Below are 25,132 nucleotides of genomic sequence, written 5' to 3'. Positions count from 1 at the left end.
TACTTAGTTGCGCTTGCTAATAAGTAGGCTTGTAAAAACAACTTTGTAATCCCATGTAAGGAGTAGTCTGACCTGGTCTGTCCCCCCATCTTGTGCCTCATGACCCTTACATATCTACACTTTTGCCCGTGAGCACTTGTCGCTTCCCAGGGTGTTTGACGTGCAGCTTCTTCCTCTGTCACATTCCCCAAGAAGAAGGAGAGCTTCCCAACCCGCCCTCAACGCCACACGCACGCCCTTTCCCTCAATAGTCCCAACCTTCTATTTCGCTCATTCTCCTTTTGTTGCAGAAATGAAACAAAGCTCATACATCCTGTTACAATGTTATCTACTCTTGTCTGTCCATTCCACTCTTCCTTTCCTTGGGCCCTCCTACAGCCTTATTCTCGTCGTACTTTTCTATTTTCACTCCTTGACCGTCACCTCTGGTATTCACGTTAACTTGTAAGCCCTCTTTGGTCGAGAAGGCCCTCCCTTCAGGAAGATATGGCCCTTTTTGGATGGAGTTTTTCCCCTCTATCTTCTGGGATTGGGATCTGGGTAGAGAAGGACCCAGATGATCAGTCTCTAACATAGACGTGTCTTGGTGATGAACCTGTGCTGCATCTACGGTTTTGAGGACCAGTTGAACTCTGAGCTGGTGCATGCTACATCTTCCTTTGTTAGAGTCTCAAACTGAAGCAATTTGAAGACGTGCTCCTTGTTTGCTCTAGTGTGGGTCTGGGTTCTCCCAGACATTTATTTACTGGTGTCTGAACGTGCATTGCACTGAGTACCTTTGTTTCCAAAGTACAATTTACTTACGTCCTGTGTCACTCTTTCGGGAGGATACCGTATGTCACCCTAGATTCCTTACCTTAAGAATATACCCAGGCTTCAGGCTTTATCCAGATAATTTTCTTGTCAGTGCTCATGCACGCCAATATGATGCACCATGTGGTGACTCTGTCCCACTCCAGAAGTGACAGTGCGGGGCCACATACAAACGCCACGCTTGCATACTCATGTCTGTAGCACACCCCCAGATGCGGAACACTATGAAAATACTGCTAGTGACAGTGTGACAAAACCTAGCTTAGAACCCTATTAGGTTGTCTGTTAGAGTATCTACCAGAAAGAGTTACCAAAGTCAAGTAACTACTTCTCTTGATGGGTACTTCTAACTGTATATTACTCACCTTAAAAATAGATTTAATTGCAATATTTCCCAAAGATGGAGGTTCTGGGGAGTGCACTCAGACTGGCAGTCTTGCAGGATCGAGCAGGCAAAATGGTCTCCCGTCAGACCTGGCTGTCAAGGCCATGAATACATTGTAGCCTTAACACCCTCCTGCTTATGCCGTCGTAGCAGCCTTTACCTTGGTGGAATGAGCCTGCTGGGTTTCTGGGGTTTGCTTCTTAGCCAGCACCTCTGCACTGCCTTCCCTTTATTTGTTCCAGAAAATCCAATAAGAAGCTGGTCATTCACACAATGGTCTATTGTGCAGTCAAAGTAAAAGCTGAACGTCTTCTTAGGGTTGAGCCAATGGAGCCTCTCCTCCTCAGAAGGATAAGGTGGAGCGAAAATCATTGGCACAGTGATGTGTTGACCAACATGGAAAGGCTCCACAACTTTGGGTAAGACATCCGCCCAGATCCTCAGCACTAAATTGTCCAGAAGGAAGAAGTGCCTGAAGTTCATTCATGCAGTACGTAGAGAAGATGGTAATTACAGAGACTGTTTTGAGTGTCAGTAGCTGCAGTGAGCACCTGTCCATTGGCATAAAAGGATGCTCATAAGCGTATTCATAAGAAAAGGCAACACTATGTTCAAGTCCAACTGTGGCATGACAAACTGGTTCAGGGGAAATATTTGAATCAGATCTTTGATAAAACGCATCACAACAGGCGTTTTAAAGAGAGATGGTTGATTAGGTACCCATAGAAAGCCCGAAAGAGGAGACAGATGACCCTTGATTGTGACCACTACAAGACTTTGAAGGGTCCACGATAAAACACATAACACCACATCCGAAAGTTTGGCCTGCAGACGGTTCCTATGATTAGCACCACACAAGGCAACAAACATCCCCCATTCCCAGCATAGATGTACTTTATCAAACTAGGTTGTGTGCACTCAAGTGCAGTACCCTCCCCTGTTGTTGAGACAGGAGGTCCTCCTAAAGTAGGAACCATACTGGACGGAAAATGCTCATGCTTAGGAGCTCTTGGTACCCTACTCTACTGGTCAAGTCCTGGGCTACCCAAATGACTTGGGCCCAGTCTGTCACTACTTTCCTAGGAAGTTGAGGCATGAGAGGAAGTGGTGGAAATATCTACAGGAGACTAGCGTCCTATCACAGACGGAATGCATCTCCTACTGACTTTCCTAAAGTAACCTTGAATGCACAGTAGAGTAGTAACTGCATGTTCTTGCTTGTGTGAACAGATTTAACCAATGTGTATCCCACTGGTCAAAGATACCACTTGCCACCTCAGGATAGAGATGTCACTTGTGATTTGCCAGTCAACATCTGCTCAGCTTGTCTGTATTAGCCTAGGAAGGCTCTGCCATATGACTGTCTACCAGAAAGATGTTCTGCTGGTCCAGCCTCTTCCCTAGGATTAGTGCACCCCAGTACAGCACCCACGACCCCACTCCATTCTGCTTGATGCAGTACCACATGGCACTCATATTGTCTGGAAGGACCTGCTTCAGCCTCTCCTTCATGGAAAGTAGGAAGATCTTCACGATTAGACAGATCACCCCAAGTTACAAAAGGTTGATGTTGAGCTGGCTTTCTGCCAGAAACCAGAGGTCTCCAATCTCCACCTCTCCCAGTTGAACCCCCTCACCACAGCAGTGACACATCTGTCACAACTATGAAGTGTGACTGGAGAGGGGAGAGTGGCCTGCTGCAGGTCAGGTTGGCATTTGTAAGCACCAGAGTAGTCTCTTGCGAATCCCGGATGGCATCGGAGAGGCAGCCCTGGAACGGAAGACTTAGTGGCAGGGTTTCCTGGCATCTTATAGAGCCAGTCCTTTTTATTTACCATTGTGTTTTTACCGTGTGCTCTTCTGGAGTAGCAGGGTTTTTTAGAAGGATTAAATTATGATGCTTTCATCTCATAGCAACCTTGTATTTTCAATTGTGATCCTTGCCAGGAACCCTTGTGATCTCTTTCTGTGGAATGGAAGTAGGTATCCTTTTTGTTCAGTTTGGTTACACAGTCTAGAGTAATTGTTGCTTCATGACTTATGCAGAGGCTTCTACCCGATTAGGAGTGATAGGATATAGTAACAATGATAATCTCAGATTCATGGGCAAGTCCTGGACACTCAGAACTCTGGTGTCCCAGGGTGCAGGAAAGGATTGAGCTATTCTAGATTCTACTGTAGTGCAGGGGTTATCACATTTTGTCTGAGTTTTTCTATTTCCTGTTAGGGGGTTTCAGGGATTTTTGGTGATCTTGGCTTTGTCTTGCAGTTACACAATTCCTGGAAGGTTTGGGAGAGTATTGCTTTTAGGTTTACTTTGTTTGATGCAATGCTAAAGTGTGTGTGTGTCCTTAATTTTGCTTTTGAGTAAGTAAGGGACATGGAGTTTGAACTACTTAATTGTAGCCCTGCTGACTACCTGTTCGCACCTCTGCTTTAAATGGCCTAGGTGATCAGAGTAGTAAGTGCAACGTAAGGAGTGCCAAAGAGCAAGCAGGGGATAGCAGGCGCTAAGCCTGCCTCTGGTTTACGTTGTAGAATTCCTTTAGAATATGCATTCCAGGATTAAATCATACTTTATTTTTCTTCAAAGCTGAAGTCAGATGGGTTTGATTTTGCTAAATTTAATAAGGATTGTGACAAACAGAGGCATTTTTCTAGAGGAATGCCATGCTATCGTTCATTCACATATTTTTAAAATGACCCCAATCCAATTTGATGATATTGCAAATGCACCTGGGGATTTTCTTATGTCACAGACCTATTGACCATCATCCTTTCCCTGTTCTGTTGTCTGGTTTCAATCTCTCATCATGGGCATGGGTGGACTGTAAGAAAAAAATAGTTGGGCATTGGAGCATAGTGCCCATCTCCAGTATGTGGGCAAACTAAATGGAATAAGGGCTGTTATGACAAAAAATGCAGCTCGGAGTGCCAAAGATTACCAATAAGTAATGAATGCATTCTTGGTATTATGGCTGGAGCCTTGCCATACCCCCCCAAAGGCTCATGCCAGAAGATAGCCAAGTCTCACTCTGTGAGAATAGATGATTGATGCATCTCGGTTCAACCCATTACACTCTGGAGCCAAGGCTTGCCATCTGAAGGCCCACTCCAAAGTCCTTACAATTATCCAAGGCAATTCTTTTTGTATTGAAATTGAATTCGTGTTCAGGATGTTTCTGTTGTCCTCTGGCGGTCTATTGGTTTTTTGATGCTAGCACCTAGTAGGAATTAAGAGTAAGCTCTATGAACTACAATACAGGATTTCAAAAACTACACAGATCAGTCACACCATCAAGATCGGGGGAGGGAGTAGGAATGAAAGCATCCTTCAGGTAGCGCAAGCTAGGAAAACGTTACTTGTAGAGCAAGGAATGTGCATAAACTGGGACTCGGCTGTCCTGCAGTGTGGTTGCGTGTACGCAACAGCTCCCAGACCAGCTGTGGCACAGGCCATTTAAACTATTTCTAATTATAAAGCGGTCTCCAGGGCTTCTGTGTCCTTGTCAAATGCCTGGCACTGCCAGGTCAGCACTCCGCAAAGCAGTTAACACCGGAGGACAGCTAACAAGGGAAGATGGAGACGAAGCAAAGAGATATTGGGAAGAGGCGGCGTGGAAGGAGGCGTGTGTGTGGGATGGGGAAGGCGTTCCACTTGAGACTTAAGAGGTCAATCTAGTGTCTGCATGTGGCTGTTTGAGCGTCCGTGTGCACAAGGGACACCGAAGTGTTTGGTTTTTTAACAGATTTGCATATATGTCAACATTTGGGAATACGTAAGAGTGAGATGTGGAAAACAAATAGGGAGAATTGAATTTGCTCATTAACTTGTATTGAGGTGGAGGACTTTTAAAACGGGATTAAGCTAAAATATCAACATTTCAGCTTAAAACCAGAGAGTCGCAGGGGGAAGCATGTGTATGTATATACGCTGGGATAGTTTCTGAATGTCTTTTACACTCCTCTGAGATGGAGCAGGTAACGGGGACACTAATCTCAGAGGGGTAGCCATTATCTCCCCAGGGGTCAATGTTAAACCACGGAGGACAGGCACCAGCCCCGAGAAGGAGACAGTAACCAAAGAGAGAAAGAGATTGACTTGTTAGAAGACTCACAATCCCCTTGATAGGAGACGGTAATAACAGGTACAGAGGAACCTGTGACTAAGCAGGAGTGAGTAACTAACTACGGGGAAGGGTGAGTTCAGCCAATATATTTCCCAGAAAGAACTTTAACCTATGGAGGGAGACGCATACCACTGGAAGGGAGAGAGTAATCCATAGGAGGTGGACACTGCTCTGTGAGTGAGGCAGTAGTCCCAACTGGGAGACACAACCTCCGAGTAGAGAGAGTATTCCTCATTCTATTTTTCAATTAACTCGGTGTTGGCATATTGCGCACCATCGTGGGATTACCGCAGATTTACAAGTATAGAAATGGTAGAATAGCAGTTTTATGACGATTCTCCAGTCTTAAAACTGAGGAAAATGTGGCGAGTGTGCTAAAAATAAGACTCCATATCAAATCCCAGTTCTTTAAATAACTTTTAAATTGTGTGCTAAGGCGTGGCAGATGAAAGGGGGTGTATGAGTGGCAAAGCCTGAAAAGTCTGACAGTCAACTGCAAAGAAATTGGCAACAAGGGCAAATGGGACAGTAAATCTGTTCTACCTTACTTAATTGGGCATAAACAGGCTGCATTTTAAAATATCCTACAGGGTTACCACACCTGCAGCTGAGGTCTTTGAATGGCCAGCAATTCTGAGGGAATTATAAAGGTGGTATGATAACTCTAGTGGTTAATGCAGTTTTGGAAGGATGTGTGTTCTGTCTAATTTTGACTTATAAAATATCATAGAGGGTTAGTCTGCCTGCTGAAAAGCGCATCGTGTAAAATTCAGACCACAGATTTGTGTTTTTTGTAGAAAGGTAAGTGGGCTACTGCTTTAGACTCAGATTATTTTGTTACTTCCAGTTCATACATTGCAGTCCTGCCAATGTAGCACAGTAATGTATTTACCGGCATCAAGGTGAGCTGCATGCAAACTGTAAGCCTTGGGTTTAGATCCTTTATCGCTTTTATTCCTTCAATCTGTTATTCTAAGATTGCAAAGAAGAGCTCCTCTAGGAATTAGTAAAATCTTGTTAGTACATACACACTCAATCACTGTGTTAAGTTTTATATCCCGATTTAGTGTCTCCCCCCTCCAACCGTGTACTCTTAACAAATAATGTCCGCAAGAATGGAAGATATGTGATTCATACACCTTGTAACCCTCACTGTCTTATGTAAAATTTCCTGTACAGTGATGTACACACCTGTATGGCTTATTTTGCCTTGTGTGTAATGAAAATTATTCTGACTCCCTACACTAGGGTGAGTAGACCTATAAAATAACTGAATAGGAAATAAATTAGTAGATGTCATTTAAATCATTAGGACTGTAATTACTCATACAGATAAATCTTCCATTCCTGAAGCACATACATATCTCTTACAAACGGGGGTTGAAGGAAGTAAATACCTCCAAGTCACAGTTTCTCTAAAGTACTTGTGAAGTGATAAGCTATATACCTTTGTTTCCTTCAATAACACTGGCATCTAGTATTAGGCTCAAGATGGTTTACAGCCAGGGTGATACTTGAACAAAAGAAGTGCTGAAGGCCTGTTAAATCAAGTCTTTGTTTGTGCCTGGCTGGAAGTGAAAATAAGAAAACCCTCTTGCTGCCTGCAGCTTGCTGCACCAACTGGAATAGAGACCGAGAGGCTGCTGCTGAATTCTGGGTCCTGGTGTCTGAAAAGGACACCAGGACAAAATTAGCATATTTCCCTGGGTCAGCCGGTTCCCAGGTCCAGACTAGCAATAGCTGCTAGAACCGGAATCTGGCGTGATACCCTTATATTCAGCGGTGGTTGTATGGTAAAAAAAAAAAAAAGTACCAACGAAAGGAGGAAGAACAGGTGATAACGAGATAAATGTGTTACGTTTTTTTAACTGAGGGAAAGTTTAGGGAAAGGATTGTGGAGCAGAAAAAAAACAACAACTAAATACGTTTTAGAACGACTTTCTAAGCACCTGTCGGCTTGGTTACTGACCAAGATGATGGAGGGCACAAAACCACCCAAATTATCTCGAAAACACAATATTTCCAACACTAACGACCCAAGGTTTCAGTTTTAATAGACTCATGCCTATGTGGGGTCACAGTATGGCGAGTATGAAGGTACCAAGCTGTGGTTTGGTCATAATACTAAACACTGTTGAACTCCAGGAGTTAGATCACGATAAAACTGCAGCTGAGAGAATCTTGGCCGGAACTACCAGAGCACTGAAGTTGTTGGCAAGGTGGTGTGAAAGGTGATGTTCTTCTGCAGACCTTAAGGTACGTTGAGCTTGCACAACTTGTGTTTCCCTATCCCTTTCCCTCTTTTCCAAGAACTTCAAATTTTCTGTGGAGTCATAATAGGATGTATTGTATGAAAGTGATCACACTAGGGTGCTCTTAGTTTAAACACAGCAAAAGAAGTCAGGAACTAAAGAAATGCTGTCAATAAGCCATCAGTTACCCCCCACTCTGCAGATGGTGCGCATAGCATGTGGTACTGGGTCACAACATTGGATAATGTCTGAGCATGAGCCATAGAAGGGCTCCAGCTTCTGTTAATATCTACATCGAGACAGGGTAAAAAAAAAAAAAAAAAGGAGTCAACCAAAACCACAGGCTGTGCCTTCATCTCAATCCCATCCTGTCATGCAATAGAGTCTGTTCAGGATTCAACATCTGAACCAGTGCGACCAGAGCCGACCTGGCAGGCACTGAATGGAGACAAAAAGATAGGGCCTGTGGAAGAGGTGTTGGGCCATGGGTTGGGGCCAGAGTCGTTAGGAGTGAGGTTGGACGTGGTCAGACCGTGCTGTGGAGGAGGCTGCTGGTGAAGCAATTCTGACCTGAGCTCACAAAGGATCCAGGGGGCAGAAAGGTGCACCAGAGGGACGCCAACCACTTTGCACTACTGCAGCATAACCCCACAGAAAGCATTAATTTTCTATAGAGACAATCATGACATTGGAAACTCAGGGTGCATCAGATCCAGAACTGGTATCAGGCCTAAGTCAGAAAGGAATGCGGAGTCACCATCCAGAGCAGTGACTACGAGGCTTCTCCCTGGAACAGGAACGGCAGGGTGGGGTTAGAATTATTTTAGTTATACCTGGGCTTGTCTTTCAACCACATTTTAGACTTAACGACGGACGGGACTACAAGCATCCCTGTGCTTGAAAAAGTAAACTTTTGCTTTGTGGTTCCTCATGGCCTTCAGGTAAGTCCTGGAGCATTTGCCGTATCTCTTCAAATTATGCTTGGTGCCAGGTCAAAGGCAAACAAGCGGATCTGTGACCAATAACTGCTTTTACAAGGTGCTGCACTTCTTGAAACCTGTAGTTTTCATAGGACACATCCCTAGCAAACAGTTAGAAATGTGCTTTAGGATAAATGTCAAGAGCTGAAATTGGGAATGGCACTTCAGATCCACATAAAGGGATGCAAAAAAAGCTGTCTTGAATTCACGCACAGGAGTGGAGTCTATATGGTGTTACGTGTTGTCGTGCCCGGAGACGGTGTGGCTCAATAAGAAGGATGACTGCACCACCTGTGGGCACGCAGGAGGTGCTCTAGAAGTTTCTAGATCTAGTCTGGTGCCTGGGAGGATTCAGAAGTGAGGAATCTGCGTTAGTATTAATCGGTGAAGCATTCAGAGGAAAGTATAAGTTTACAATTCTTACTCCACATCTACCTGGTATAGTGCCAGAATATCGTGGACAAAATATCCTTCTACAAAAACACTGTGACCTATACATAGACTGCCAAAATATTGTGATGAGTATATAAACCTCAGACCTCTTTTGCCTACATCTTGTAAGTCTCCAAAATCCGTCAAGAAAGAAAAGAGGAGCTTCTTCATTGAAATTCACATCATATCACAAATCCACGGGTACCAGTAGCCTTCAAAAGTGATGGGGCTTGGCAACTGCTATTTGAGCGTCGCCGAGACTAGATGCTGATTATATACATTAGGAGATCCACGAACCATAACAGACTGGTATTCTATTGCCTAAGAAAGGGTTTGCTCATCCCAGTAATCAATTCAATGAAGTCACAAGCCAGAGCTTTTAGAAAACAAAGACATACATTAGTTATATATCCAGGCTTTCAAATTCCGTGAAAAGAGATGGGACAATGGATTGCCTATCTGTGAGAAGCGAACTAAACGCAAAAGCACTGCGACCAATGATGGATTAGGATGAAGGAAGATTGTTAGAAGGTGATCCAAGCACTACTGGTACAGCTCACTACTGGACAAAGCAGCATTTTAGGACTGCACACATGGACAGTTAACTACTACTCGCACAAACATTATACTGCTAACAGTGGCATCTCTCACTACTGCCAGCAAAGCTGGTCAGTACTTCCATGGTGGTGGCTCACTACAGCTCACATCGACAGGTCAGTACACTCGAGACACTGTAGCAGGGCTTTGATCTATGTGACTTGTGTTTGCTTGTCCGTCATCAAAAGCTATGGATCATCACTGTAGGCAACAGGCACTGCTCACTATGCGTCACTACTGCCAACCGGGAGAGAAGTCAACCATTCATTGTGCAGGGAAGATGTGTATGCTGTCTACGGGGATGCCTCACTCCTGTCCACTGCCTACTGTGGTAGCTCACTACTGCCCACAGAGCTTTCTTGGTGCAGCCCATGGAAACTGCTAAAAACTGCCCATGGAGTGTTTGCTACAAATGAACACAACAAGGCACCCTGTGGGTCAGTAGTGTGGTGCAAAAATAAATAAAAAATCCCATCGCCCTCTGAAGAAGTGATCTTCTGCCAGACTACAACTTGAAATCTCTTTACGTGTGCTCTGATCCGCGTGGACCCAGCTTTCTCAGAGGCAGATTACATTAGGGTGATTCTGTCTGAAAATAGCATTGTTTAAAAATGAAGAAAATTCATCTTGTATAGACGCAGCATGAAGGCAAGGGCTCCCTTCTCCCAGGCAAAGAAACATAGTTCTGGAAATACAATCAACACAGACACCCCACCGGTATAACTATGCGAGCACCATTAACTCAAACAGCAAGCCGCCGCTAATTTTGAGTAAATGCCTGGAGTGGTACATTGGCTATAGGAGGAAATAGGATACTCCTGCACTTCTCTCCAGTGCACCACTCTGTCAGCTGAAAACACGCGCTCTGATCCTTCGGAAAGATCTTCGGATATGAATGTGTCATAATCTAACAACAATCTCCTACATAGGCAAAATCACATTATCACAATATCACAGGTAACCAAATACAAACCTTTAACCACCAGACTTTCCCCCAATTCACCTGAGCAAGGCAAAAAACACCCTCTACAAGGGTCAAACTAATTTTATATCATGTCAAAAGTCACTGGTAAGGAGCCTGTGGCATCCCAATATTTGATGTTTTGCAAGGAAGACGACTGCGTCACCTATGGGCCCCCCTTCCCCATCCACAACAGAATGTACTGTTTCATCCCTTACCCCTGTCAGCAGTCACTTGCTGACGGTCTTCATTAAATGTCAGTGTCTGGATCCACTCTCCTGCCACAGGAGTGCAGGCATACCCTTCAACTGTCTGGGGAAGCTGTATTCACCGTCCTCCTTGCACCATGTCCAACCAGAAGTGTCTAAAACGGATTCCACTTTGCTTTATAATAAATACTGTGAGCCAAAAGGCATCACCTATCAAAAGAACCAAATACAGCACGATGTTCACATGCAAATAATGTTACTTCTGTTATATCCTGGAATTGCATGCTGTCTCAAAAAGCGTCCTCTATACTCAAAAAATCCAGCATGACAAACTGATCATACTTAAAATCTCTGATTGTCGTCTCTCCTTTTCCTTTCAAAGGCTCTCTTCTCCCTTTCCCATCCTTTGCATGCCATTTCTCTCTGGATACAACCTTCTCTAAATTACTTGCATGTTTGCCTTAATCTATATTAGTTTACTTCTGCAATTTGTGCATAACTCATTTTTAAAGACCCCAATCTCATTTTTTTAAAGAAATACCTCTGACACCGAACAGTACCTACATCCCTGTAGTTCATCAATTAATCCCACCAAGTATATACATGAATTCACATACTTCCAACCCCCACTAATGAGAACACCTGACTATTATTAATTTAATATTCATCACAAAGAAACTGGAGGGAAGGCATGGAACAGTTTGCTTGAGTGCACAAGCTTAATCTCTATAACACTGACCTAACCACTAACTTGAGTTGGATTCAGGAGCAATGGCCTGCCCGTTGAAAAGGGCTTCAATGCCTTGTCATAGGTAGTGCTATATAAATGCAATGACAATTACAATGGCAAAACAACATCAGAGGATGGAACTCTTTGTTTTTAGCCAATAGGCATTGATGTTAAAGGACAGCTGCTTTAAGACTAGGGTTTGCATGAATTTAGAGAGTTCTGGCATTTGTGGTTTGGCACTTACTGGTCCAAAATCCCAATTCTATGTTTTTTTAGATCTTGCCTACTAGACAGCACAAGCACAAGAAAATACCTATTGTGGGCTTGCTAAGAAAGACCTTACAGTAGGCTTAAAGCCCACCATTTGCTTACCACTGGTTGGTTGTATTGTCACTCTCACTTGCTTGCTTCTCATTCAATGGCTTTCCTTGTTCATCTTGTTCCATCTTATGTTTGTCGCTTCTCTGGAGCACACCCTCTTTACCATCCCCTTGACTGACTGGCTTGTGTCCTTCCACTGCTCAGTTTTAGGGAACTGCTTTTTTCCTTTGGTTAAGTACCCTATGAGAGTGCAAGTGTTTTCCAGTTGCCCCATGTGCTTTTTTCCCTCCTCCCCTTCCGTGTTTCTCTCTCCTGCCCATGTACTTCTCCCCTACTCCTTTGTGCTCCATGTTGTGCATCTCCCACATGGGTTTCTATCCTCAGCTTGTGTTTTTTCCTTCCCTTATGTGCTTCTCCCTTCACCCTACATATTGCTTCCTTGTGAACAGTTTTTTCTCCTCTCTCCCTCCCACCTTTATGTTAACTTTAATCCCCCCACCTGCTCCTCCACTGCACCCCCCCACCAACAGTCTAATCTTTTTTTTTTTTAATACACTGTTTTTTAGGATACTTTTTAGGAGGCCACGCAACAAATTGCTGCTGCCACTTACATTTAGAAAAAAAAATGTTTTAATGCTACTTAGTTTGGGGTTTTTTCCCCCAGTAAAATAAAATGGCCCCCATGTCATTTTGTAGGCGTGCCCTTGCATGATGAGGAAAGTGCGCACATACATCAACATGCACACACACTCCTATAAAATGAGACAGCTACTCTCGACAGTGCCATCATGCCTTTTTGTTTTTTTACCATCTTTTTGTCCACAATACACAGCATCGGCACAAATGCTTGTTGCCTTTACTGTACAGCACATGAAAAGGAATTGACAAAGCCAATATATCGTTCTCAAGGACAAGACATATTGGCTTTGCCACTGCTTGCTTGAGAGTAGTAATGTCTTACTATTGCTTTAACTGGGACATAGTCCTAAATTTTGAGGCACAAAACACTTACAAAAGCTTAGTAACCTTAGTATCCTCTAAGAGTAATGAACTGTATTCTTGTGTAATAGATTCATCTCCTCTCAAAATAGGCTGCACACGGTAAAAATCCTCCAAATATAAAGGAGGGTTTCTTCCTGTACGCTAGACTGAATTTCAGGCTTACAAATTATACGGGGAAGGAACCTCATATTGCCCCTGTCTCTGGGCAAGTAGTTGTGTTGTCAGGTGCAAGACCTTCCTACAGGTGCATTTACGCCTGACTAGTGTCATTTAGTTAGGCATCTGCTAAACGAGTAAAAACTGAGCTCGGATTTAGACAGCCGGCAGCAGAGTATTTCTGTGTACAATCTTCCACTATCTCTCCCTTTTCTACTGGAGTTAGGGGGTGGCTGCTTTCTTTGCACTTATTTCGCTGTCTTTCCACTACTTTATTGCAAGTCAGCTCCAATCACAATTGAAACAGTGAAGACAGCCGAAAGGGCCAAGCCAGTATTACCATTGCCAGCAGAAATTATCATAGTACTTCTATTTCGTGACAGTGATTTGAGGAATAACAGACAGGAATGTAGTGGCCCCCAGTCCCTCTAATCATGTCTTTTCCTGTAACAAAATGGCGTCCCAGGCCCTGCCCAATAACAAATGACAGAGGCATGGAGTCACTGTGTCTTTTGTAATTATGTGAAGGGGAAATGTCCGGTAACCCGATTACAAGTCATGTTTTCCACGCTGCACAGTTAGCACCAAGATCTAAAACAGGAATTTGGTATGATCTACACTGAGTGAGCAGTCAGCACTGAGGAAGAACTCATGAGCAAAGCATGTGGCCGAGGAGACGGGGTTGGGTGGTTATAAGGGCTTGGCTGCAAGGCCAGGCCTTGCCACCAATCCCTGCCGTGCACGGCCTTTGGAATAACTGTTAAAATGACTTTTTGTTAAAAAACCATGGAAATTCACTGAAAAAACTAAAGGTTACAGGGATGTAGCCCACACAGATTGTTCCTGGATGTAAACCCTCAAATTAAGGAGTAGTGACACTATCCCAATTTTGTTAAGGAATCAGACCACTATACTCTGAGTCTCCCTTATTTTCTGTTTTTAACCTTGACATAGGTACTGCTTTTCATTAAAGATAGTTGTTTTTGGTACATATATAATCAATTTTATGTATATATTTTCTTCAGCACCTCTCACATTCACTCATTACTGGCAACTATTCTACAAAATATCTCCGGCAGAGAGCCCTTTAGTAGGGTCCGTCAGCCATTGCAGTGCCGGCATGACGAGGAGCACGTCTGAATGATGAAGCATGTCACACATGGGTGAGTGAGAGCTGTAACGTTGATGTGTATGGGAACCTTTTGGAATCCTTCCTAGTTGATAGTACTGAGTCTACATTTTTGGAACAACACCTCTCGAGTGAGTTACAGTTAGACGTAGGGAGACTGACGAGCTGGACCATATAATCCTCCCTACACAAATATCCCTATCCTTTCTTTGGCATGATTATTTCCCTCCTTTAATTTATTTCAAACTTCAAAAGTTTAAGGCTCATACTGAAAGATGATGACACTCTTTAATTGAGAAATAAACTTTTCTTTTCAATTTGTCCAGAAATATCTCACAAGTATATCATCCTTCAAAGCCTAAACAACTCGTTATCTCTCTCACTCTCTCAATCTCTTTCTCCCACTCACACACCTACTCAAACCCTTACACACACAGTCACAGACCCACTCAAACCATTGTGCATCCATTCACAACCCCACTCAGACCCTCACGCACTCACTCACAGACCCACTCAGACTCACACACCCACTCACAAACCCACTGAAATACTCATGCACCCAACTCACAGACCTGCGCAGACACTGAGGTACCCACTAAGACACTGTTGCACGCACCCTCACACCCAGACAGACCCTCACTGCCATTCTCACCCCAGATACACCCTCTTACACCTATTCTCACACCCAGAGAGACAGGCCGCAACCAACTCCGGCCACGCCCGGCCAAAGGGCTGTGCACAGAGTATGGTTGGGTAGTTGGCCGCAGGTACTGGCTGTAGGCCAGGCCTTGTGGGCAACCCCTGCAGCGCAGGGGCAGAGGCCGTGCAGTGCAAGGTTGGGAGCTTATAGGGGGTTGGCCTCAGGTCCATGCACTGCTAATTACCACACAAATTACGGCACTCATGACATCTTTGATAACATCATTGATAATAATGTAATATTTCCAGTAAAAATTATGATGTAAAAACTGTGCATGGCGAGGGCGCAAGTTATAGTTACCTTAGGGCACGAGTTATAGTAACTATAACGTCCCTGTAACCATTTTTCAGTGCACTTCCATGTTTTAAAAAAAATTATATTTCCTAACTATAATATATTTAGGTATAGGTACATATATTTACTCTAGCCACAGTATAAATTATACTGGCACTGGAAGGTTAATTTAGAAAGGGAACTTCAAAAAGTTTAACTACCTTGAAGATGCATAAAGTGACAGAATAAGTATGAGGAAACGAGGTGGTGAGGGTCTTTCTGAGAGATGAAGAGTCAGGCGTCCTGCAGACAGTGTAACTGTGATATCTATATAAACGTTAGGCATGTGATTGAGCATGAATACGGAGCTTTAATGCAATAGGAGCTCCTAGAAGACGAGGCGCTCTCCACAGAACAGGGTGCTGCGTGGGGTCAGATTGACATGTACAGCAGGCACTGCCAACGCTCTGCCGGGGGGGTGGGGGGGGGGGGGCTGCAGTCTCGCGGGGGCCTCACATGCCTCTTTTAAAGTGTTCCGCCACTGACTCTGCCTATTGCTTGTCTTATCCCGTAAGTTGTGTCCGCGGCTTCGCCCCATTATTAGACTAGAGCGTGTAATAGCATGCTAGACAAACCTAACACTCATCTAAAAGCAACTTTTCTAACTTTCTAAAGGATACGTCATTGTTTAGTTTTTAGCGCTTCCAAACTCGAACGGTAAGTGCGCTAACCATACCATGCGTTGCATTTATTTTCCGAAGGGCAAACATCTCAGCGCGACATCAGAGTGAACCTGTGTCCTAGCTTTTCCATCTATACAGCTCTTATTTACAGCCCTTCCCGCATCACACATTATGACGCCAGATCCACCCAAACATGCATTCAAGCTTGCGGCAGGCAGTGGTCGACATATGAAAAAGCTGCAAGTGAGAATGAGGCCTGCTATGTCCCGCTGCCAACTGACACCAGGCACCATGCATCAGAGGCTGTCGAGGTGTCCGTTGTTCACACTGTGATACCAGACCCTAAAAAAAACAAAAAATCAAAGAGCGGGGTGTGGAGGACTGGGTGACAGCAAGGTTTGTAAGTAACCACGGACAGTGGGAGGAGGCCGGGGAACGAGAGAGAGGAGGTCGGGGGAAAGCAACACAACGGAGCAGTAACAGCGGGCGGAGGACGGAGGCATGGAGACACCTGCAGTGACACGCATTCCATAAGAGTGCATGTTAAAAAGTGAACGAGTACCTGCAGGAGCCGACAGCCAGTGGAAAGACACTGGCCACAGGAAGCAGTACTTGGCCAGGCTTCCCAGCAGGACGAAAACTTCAAGCATAAAAGGACTGTAAGCCCTTTTAAGATTTTTTTTTTTTTTTTAAACAAGAGATTTTTGCAAGCACAGCACAATCGCTGTGCAGGCGGAACCTAAAACATAAAACACGCATAAATACAATCTATTTATACTTCAAAAAATGTTTAAGTGACGTGTCCATACCACCTTAACTACCACAAATGCTACGTAAGCCTCTTGAAAAACAGGAGACTGTAAGTCTTCCTAGTCGTTTGCACCCCAAGAAAAAGTGGCTGGAACTTATCCTTAAAAGACGGAAACCCTCACTTGCTCTTGGTTGGACGCTTAATCCTTCTGCTGCTCCTCACCAAAGTCAGCATCATGTAGCTATGGAATATAGAGCCATATGTTGCAGATGAATACCTCAAGACACTCTCCTTCAGGAGGTCGGAGCAACTGACTGAAATAAAATAGCAGTGGCAGAGGCTGAGAAGAGCCTCACAGGCCCAGGTGCAGGCTCCCCAGAGGACAAAGGCACAGCCAGCCTGAGGAGACACGTTGTGGGAGCTCTGAGCAGCACAGCAGCCCCCTTTGGGGCTCCCATTGGTGATTGTTCGTAGTAGCCCTATACCTCTCAGGGTGTCAAGTTAGTGGCCCTAGAAGAAGTTTGATCTATTACCATGCATTTCTGGAGCTTCTAGCCTAGAGGCTCAAGAAGTGTGGGGAGCCATGTTTGTGGGACCTAAGGCTGCTTTGCAGCAGTATAAAAGTAGAAAAAAGATTCATGCATACATTTACTGAAAATCAAAATCAACTTTGACAATGACAAGATTAACAATAAATCATTACAATTGTTAGTAAAGGTCGCTGATCTGTTTTACTGACAATGGCAAGTTAACACTAAATCATTACATGTATTAATGAAATACAGTAAAATGCTTTATTGACAATCACAAAATTAACAGTGAATCCTTACAGGCCGTAATGAGCATCACTGTGAGACGGTGCCTTCATTAGGTACCCTAACTGTGTTTCATTGTTTATTAGGACACATTTCTGCCTTTATTAATGTGCTGACACCATGACAAAGCCAGCAGGCCTATCTTTTGATAACTACACCCCACTCTCTTATGTCTAGTATATGTGGGGGTGTACTGTGGTTAGTTTTCAGGGCTCGCTCAGGGTGTGAATTGTTGGGAGGGTGCCACCATTGGTATTTCCACCTCCCATCATGTGTATATGTTTGTAAATGGATGCATAGTATTGAGTAGGGTGTGCATAATAAAATACTTTTCCTTTTTATGAGTAAAAGTACTGACTGGATTGTATTTATTGTGTGTCATGTGTTGCTTACCTGCGAACCGTGGCACTAGTCCACACAACCTCCCCATGAGAAGCCATGGACTACTCTGCCTCATTACCCTGAAAGAGTCAAGTGCTACAACTAGGTGCTTGGTTCCAAGTAGATGGGAGGTTGCAAAGATACTACTTTTGAAGAACTCACCTACTTCACAAGTAATACCTAGATGCACGATTCAAGAAGCCATTCTGCAAGAGACAGAATCTAGTGCAAGGATGGCTAATTCCGATAACATTTGACACGGTCTCTGCATTTGGGGTGAAACTGCAGCAAAGAGACTGCATGTTGGAGCTTGTGAAAGCATGTAAATAGAAAAAGAGAACGGCCTAACCAAGCTATTAGTATAGTGCAAGAGAGAACCTACGCACTAATTATTGCTGGTACTCTTGGCCGATATTCAGGGTACACTGGGCTGGTTGATGTGTTCGGGGTACTTCAGCTTCAAACTCACATTGAAATTATTGTACATCATATTGCAGACTGATTACCTGGTGTTAAGTCCAAGGAGATAATTTATTCGGTTTACCGTTTGGTGCTATACATGGAGGATAGGGTGGAAAGTGTACAGTTTTTGCAGCCTTTAACATGTTTCAGACATTAGAACTTGATTTACCCACTAGCTAGTGGTAAAGAACAGATTCAGCCCAGAGTACAAACCTTAATTCATAAAGAACTTAGCACTAAAAAAGAAAAGGCAGTTTGTTCAAGTTTTTAGCTTTGTACTAAGTTTTAAATGAGTTTACAAATCTCACAACCCGGTCTTTGTAACCAGTCTCCCCATAATGTTACAATTTGTGGGACATTCCTTCAGAAGTACCCTTCTTGCACCAAGAGAATGTTTGGAGATGGACTTGCAGGCAGCTTTTGCTGGCTTTAAGGCGCTCCCCTTACCTAGTGCTAATTACTGATGGAGACAAAGGCGATCACACCCATCTCCAAGTTCAGAAAGCATCTGTGAACTGAAGGAGTGATATGCTTCCTTGTTCTTAAACAAAAGGACAGGATTAAGTCTGACAAGTCACCACTCCTTTACATAGCACTGTGATACACCGCATGAGAGTCCTGGTAGTGATCAGTGAATGTCCACAACCATCATGGAGCAGCTCTGCTAGTCAAGAAAGATAGAATATTGGTTGTCCTAAAAGGCTGCAAATGGGTGTCCCAAACATTCTGCTTGGACTGCTTTCAGGAAAGACTTCCCTTCTTTCTGGAGACTGTTTAAGATGAAGCTCACTGACAATTTTTTGTTAGCCCTAAGCTAAGGTATAAGAGAATTGGGTATCCCTTCAGGCTATCTTTCAGTTGATTAACTAAAAGTCCAACACATACGCAACTTCAAGGAGACGGAAAAGGGGAGAGAAATGGACGTTTATCTGAGCGTCTGTTACCTAACACCTATCCGGAATCTCACTGCCCCTTGAGTCAAGGATCTTATGCTGCCACGGGAGGAAATCCTTAGGAATGTACTGAGATTGGACTGAAAGGTTTATCTGGTAATAAAACTCTTCTAGGGCTAGGGGAAGCCAAAGCTACAATAATACAGCCCACCTTGGGTCCATGGGGTGTCACATGACAAATCTTATGGCATGTTTTGTTGGAAGTGGGTTTTACCTGCTGTTGATTTCTGATGTGGGCAGGGAGAGGATAGGATCAAGCAACTTGTGATCCAAAACTGTGTGAGGGTTACACGTGTAAAGGTTGTCTCTGCAGAGGGTGCATCACAGCGGAGGTGTATGCCTTTGTGTGTTAAAACTATAGTTTCAGGGTTGTTTAGCACTTTGTACTGTATAGGGCCTTACTGCACTTTAAGTCTTGGATACGTTTGTGAATGATAGGTAGAGTTTGTGGTTGGATTTTTTGAGGGACCTGTTTCAGCGGATTCGATGTTAGTGTGTTGGATAGTTTATATGCTTCCTTGTAGAAGTCATTGATCAGGGAGGAACTACGTTGGCAATCTCCCCCAAATTCCACATCAGGAAGTGCTATGGCTTATCCTCGTAGGTTACCCATTGCCAAGAATATGTGGGATTACTGAGATTGGTGATATTTTTATGGTTTAGTTGTCCTGTACTACTTTGAGTTGTGGGTCCATTGAATTGGTTCAGGTGTGGGCTCAAAGAGGATTTTCTTCTTGTGTGTTTTGATTGGAGGCAGACAATGTCAAGTTGGAAGGTGAGTGGAACCATAGTCGATGGGTGTGGATTGGAGAGCATTGGAAAACACATTAGTTTTATTGGTGTGATTGGTTTAATGAGTTTGGGGGCAGTGTTCGGTGCATGGGTGATGCTATGTTTGAAGTAAATATCTTATTTGTGTGATTTCTTGGGCAGGATTCTGCAACATGGGCTGTGATTATTGGTTTGTGGTGTTTTTAGGAGGGCTATGTGTGTATTAGGGCGTCATGTTTAAAATGCAATGGTCAGGAGTGGTGCAAGGTAGTTGTGTTTATTGCTTTCAATAATCAGGGCGCACCTGTGAGTGACAGGAATGTGGTGTGGTGTGAAGGGGGTTACGAGCATGGGGGCACGGTAACTATTTGTTATATGATATGATGTGCTCTTTTGTAAATAGTTATCCCATTTTCTTATGCATTTGCCTATATGTTAATGTACGATTACAAAGTCCATTAAATTTCACACTTGAATGGGATACAGTAAGAAGTGACCGGGACTGCAGAGTGTGAGAGGAGCTGGGTTGACTGAGTTGGGTGCTGGCTTGTGGAGTGGGAGCAGGGTGAGAGACATTTTTATGGTTTGAGGATAGATAAGTGTGAAGAGGTACTGGGGATGGAAGGCAGTGGATGGAAGGAAAGAGCTAGAATAGGGAAATAATTAAATACTTGTGTATGTTATAGTCATGGTGGGGTGTGAAGGGTGGAATGAGGAGGGTGTGTTAGGTATGGAGGAAATGTGAAAGGAAAGTGGCAATTAGGCAATGGGAGATGGAGTTTCTTGAGGTCGGAATTAGAGTGGTCAGAGTTGAGCACGTTAAATGTTCAAGGCGAGTGCCATTAAGGAAATGTTATACTAAAGTTTTACACAAATGGTACCCATCTCAGTAACAGTCGTCCCAGGCTTTACAAGATGGTAAGCCAAACAGGCAACACATAAAATGAAAGTAGAGGACCTAACACTACGATATGTGTTTTCAAGTAGGTGACAGGACAAGGTAAAATAAGAAATTACTTACCTTTGGTAATGCTCTTTCTGGTGTATACTCAATCTAACTGCAGATGTCTCACCTTGGAATACTCCCCAGGTATTAGACTGGATCCAGAAAGCGTTCACTACCAATGTTCATGTATGCTGCTAGATGGCTCCATGGATCTTGGGTTGAGACCATACCACCCAGGAAGTGAAACAGCAGTGTAGGAAGTTGGCTCTGTATATACTATTTCAAAGTAAGAAATAGCATGCACAGAGTCCAAGGGTTCCCCTTAGAGGTAAGATAGTGGCAAAAAGAGATCATTCAAATGCTCTATTTTGTGGTAATGTGGTCGAGCAGTAGGCTTATCAGAGGGTAGTGTTAAGCACTTGTTGTACACACACAGGCAATAAATGAGGAACACACACTCAAAGACTTACTCCAGGCCAATAGGTTTTTATATAGAAAAATAGCATTTCTTAGTTTATTTTAAGAACCACAGGTTCAAGATTTACGAGTAATACTTCAAATGAAAGGTATTTCACTCTGGTATTCTAGGAACTTTGAATAATCACAATAGCATGTACAGTTTTGACAAAAATGGCAATAAGCTATTTTAAAAGTGGACACTGCAAAAATCAACAGTTCCTGGGGGAGGTAAGTAAATGTTAAGTTCACAGGTAAGTAAAACACTTACAGGGTTCAAAGTTGGGTCCAAGGTAGCCCACCGTTGGGGGTTCAAGGCAACCCCAAAGTTACCACAGCAGCAGCTCAGGGCCGGCCTGGTGCAGAGGTCAAAGTGGTGCCCAAAACACATAGGCTTCAATGGAAATAGAGGTGCCCCGGTTCCAGTCTGCCAGCAGGTAAGTACACAGGGGACACAAGCAGGCACAGAAAGTACACCCTCAGCGGCACAGGGGCGGCCGGGTGCAGAGTGCAAACAGGCGTCGGGTTTCAGATAGGAATCAATGGGGAGACCCGGGGGTCTCTTCAACGATGCAGGCAGGCACAGGGGGGGGGGCTCCTCGGGGTAGCCACCACCTGGGCTAGGCAGTGGGTCGCCTAGGGGCTGCTCCTGCACTGGAGTTTGGTTCCTTCACGTCCTGGGGGCTGCGGGTGCAGTGCTGGTTCCAGGCGTCGGGTTCCTTGTTACAGGCAGTCGCGGTCAGGGGGAGCCTCTGGATTTCCTCTGCAGGCGTCGCTGTGGGGGTTCAGGGGGGTCAACTTTGGTTACTCACTGGCTCACAGTCGCCGAGGAGTCCTCCCTGTAGTGTTAGTTTTCCGCAGGTCGAGCCGGGGGCGTCGGGTGCAGAGTGGAAAGTCTCACGCTTCGGGCAGGAAACGTGGGGTCTTTAAAGTTGTTTCTTTGTTGCAGAAAGTTGCAGTTTCTTGGACAGAGCCGCTTTTCTCTAGAGCATCTTGGTCCTTTAGATGCAGGGCAGTCCTCTGAGGCTTCAGAGGTCGCTGGTCCCTGTTGGATGCGTCGCTGGTGCAGTTTTCGTGGAAGTAGGGAGACAGGCCAGTGGTGCTGGGGCCAAATCAGTTGTTGTCTCCGTCTTCACTGCAGGGCGTCAGGTCAGCAGTCCTCCTTCTTCTTTAGGTTGCAGGAATCTATCTTCCTCGGTTCTGGAGCCCCTAAATACTGAATTTAGGGGGGTGTTTACGTCTGGGAGGGCAGTAGCCAATGGCTACTGTCCTTGAGGGTGGCTACATCCTTTTTGTGCCTCCTCCCTGTGCGGAGGGGGGCACATCCCTAATCCTATTGGGGGAATCCTCCTTCTACAAGATGGAGGATTTCTAAAAGTAAGAGTCACCTCAGGTCAGGACACCTTAGGGGCTGTCCTGACTGGGGGGTGACTCCTCCTTATTTTCCTCATTATCTCCTCCAGCCTTGCTGCCTAAAGTGGGGGCAGTGGCCGGAGGGGCGGGCATCTCCACTAGCTGGGATGCCCTGTGGCGCTGTAACAAAGGGGGTGAGGCTTTGAGGCTCACCACCAGGTGTTACAGTTCCTGCAGGGGGAGGTGAGAAGCACCTCCACCCAGTACAGGCTTTGTTCCTGGCCACAGAGTGAAAAAGGCACTCTCCCCATGTGGCCAGCAACATGTCTGGTGTGTGGCAGGCTGGCAAAAACTAGTCAGCCCACACTGGAAGTCGGGTATGTTTTCAGGGGGCATCTCTAAGATGCCCTCTGGGTGTATTTTACAGTAAAGTGCACAATGGCATCAGTGTGCATTTATTGTGGTGAGAAGTTTGATACCAAACGTCCCAGTTTTCAGTGCAGCCATTATGGTGCTGTGGAGTTCATGTTTGACAGACTCCCAGACCATATACTCTTATGGCTACCCTGCACTTACAATGTCTAAGGTTTTGCTTAGACACTGTAGGGACATAGTGCTCATGCACATATGCTCTCACCTGTGGTATAGTGCACCCTGCCTTAGGGCTGTAAGGCCTGCTAGAGGGGTGACTTACCTATGCCACAGGCAGTGTGAGGTTGGCATGGCATTCTGAGGGGAGTGCCATGTCGACTTAGTCATTTTCTCCCCACCAGCACACACAAGCTGTGAAGCAGTGTGTATATGCTGAGTGAGGGGTCCCTAGGGTGGCATAAGACATGCTGCAGCCCTTAAAGACCTCCCTGGCATCAGGGCCCTTGGTACCAGAGGTACCAGTCACAAGGGACTTACCTGAGTGCCAGGGTTGTGCCAATTGTGGAGACAAAGGTACAGTTTAGGGAAAGAAAACTGGTGCTGGGGCCTGGTTAGCAGGGTCCCAACACACTTTCAAATCATAACTTGTCATCAGCAAAGGCAAAAAATCAGGGGGTGACCATGCCAAGGAGGCATTTCCATACAAGCAGAGCTACATAAAAGCACCAACCCTTGCTCCTCTCTTTCTGTCCTCTCGGAACTAATGATAGTATCAGCATGCAAATCTCCAACTTTGGACCTTTTCTGATGTTAAAAGGAGGCCTCTCAACAGAACTGGGAGGAGAGAAAGCAGAGAGGAATCTGTGGTTAGACAAAGTATCCAATAGAAAGAGCATCACTACAGGTAAGTAACTTGTTATTCTGATGGATACTTATAACAGCAGATTTTTCACCTCGGAATAGATAGAAAAGCAGTACCTCCCCAGGAAGAGGGTCTGTCAGAAAAAAAAGTACTTCAAGAACAAACTGGCAAAACGTAATTCCTTTTAGACATTATTTTTAAGGCAGTAGTGCTCCATGAAAGTGTGCACCAATGCCCACATTAGTCTGTCAGATACCAAGAACAGGCCTTCCGCAGCCTGCAGTGGTATCAGTCTTGGCTCTGATGGAATGAGCACTCAGACTTTTTGGAGGCTGCTTCTTGGCCAGTGTGTAGCAGATCTTAATACGGAGGACTATGCACCTCAATAGCATCTTCTTCTGCATCGCCTTCCCTTTCTTTGCAGCGGAGAATTATACGGAAACCTGATTGTCTACCAGATGGTCCTTGTTCCGATCGAAGTAAAAGCTTAAAGCCCTTCTGGAATCCAGCTGCTTAAGCCCCTGCTGCTCTTTCAAGGGGTGAGGAGGGGCAAAGGACGCTGGTAGGGTGCCTGATCACCCAATGTGAAATGGAATTACAACTTTAGGTAAGAAGGCCATCCCAGGGCTCAGCAGCAATTTGTCTAGGAAAAATGTGGAGTAGGACAGTTTCACCAACAGTGCCTAAAGCTCACTCACGCAACAAGATGAGGTGATTGCAATTAGAAATACAATCTTTACAGTCATAAGATGCAAGATCAGCTGTGCATCGTCTCAAAAGTGTACACATGAGGAATCTCAAGACCACGTTACGGTCTCACTGTGGTATCACAAAAGGTTTGGAAGAGAACGCGTCAAACCTTTAATAAACCATATTACAACAGGAGATTTAAAGGACAGTTAGTCTAGCACATGCAAAAACACCAAAAAGGCTGCAAAAATAACCGTTAATAGTCCCCACTACAAGGCCTTGCTGGGCCAAAGACAAAACAAATAATATAACATCTAACAGTTTGGCAAGTAAAAGGGTCTATCCTGTGGATTCCATACAAGGCCACAAATGTGTTGCTCTCACTGTAAATGAAATTCATGCAAGGGCGTGGTAAGGATGGCACCCACAGCTTTGGGAAGGAGATTAAATGCAGTCTACTGCTGCCACTCAATCTCCAGCCCTGAAAGTGTAGAGTATGTAGGTGTGGATGAAGAACCCTGCAATGCTGTTGTGACAGACAATCCACTCAATGTTGTAGCCTGATTA

General features: G+C 44.6%; 1 protein-coding gene across 1 annotated transcript in view; it reads right to left on the bottom strand.

The window, feature by feature from the left end:
- FRMD5 (FERM domain containing 5) overlaps nt 1–25,132 on the bottom strand; it is a 396,131-nt gene that overhangs the window by 264,562 nt on the left and 106,437 nt on the right. The window lies entirely within an intron of this gene.

Source organism: Pleurodeles waltl, chromosome 3_1 (assembly GCF_031143425.1).
Source record: "Pleurodeles waltl isolate 20211129_DDA chromosome 3_1, aPleWal1.hap1.20221129, whole genome shotgun sequence".
Classification (NCBI taxonomy): domain Eukaryota; kingdom Metazoa; phylum Chordata; class Amphibia; order Caudata; family Salamandridae; genus Pleurodeles; species Pleurodeles waltl.
The sequence above is the reverse complement of the archived record's forward strand: the minus strand, read 5'-3'. Positions and strand labels throughout refer to the sequence as shown.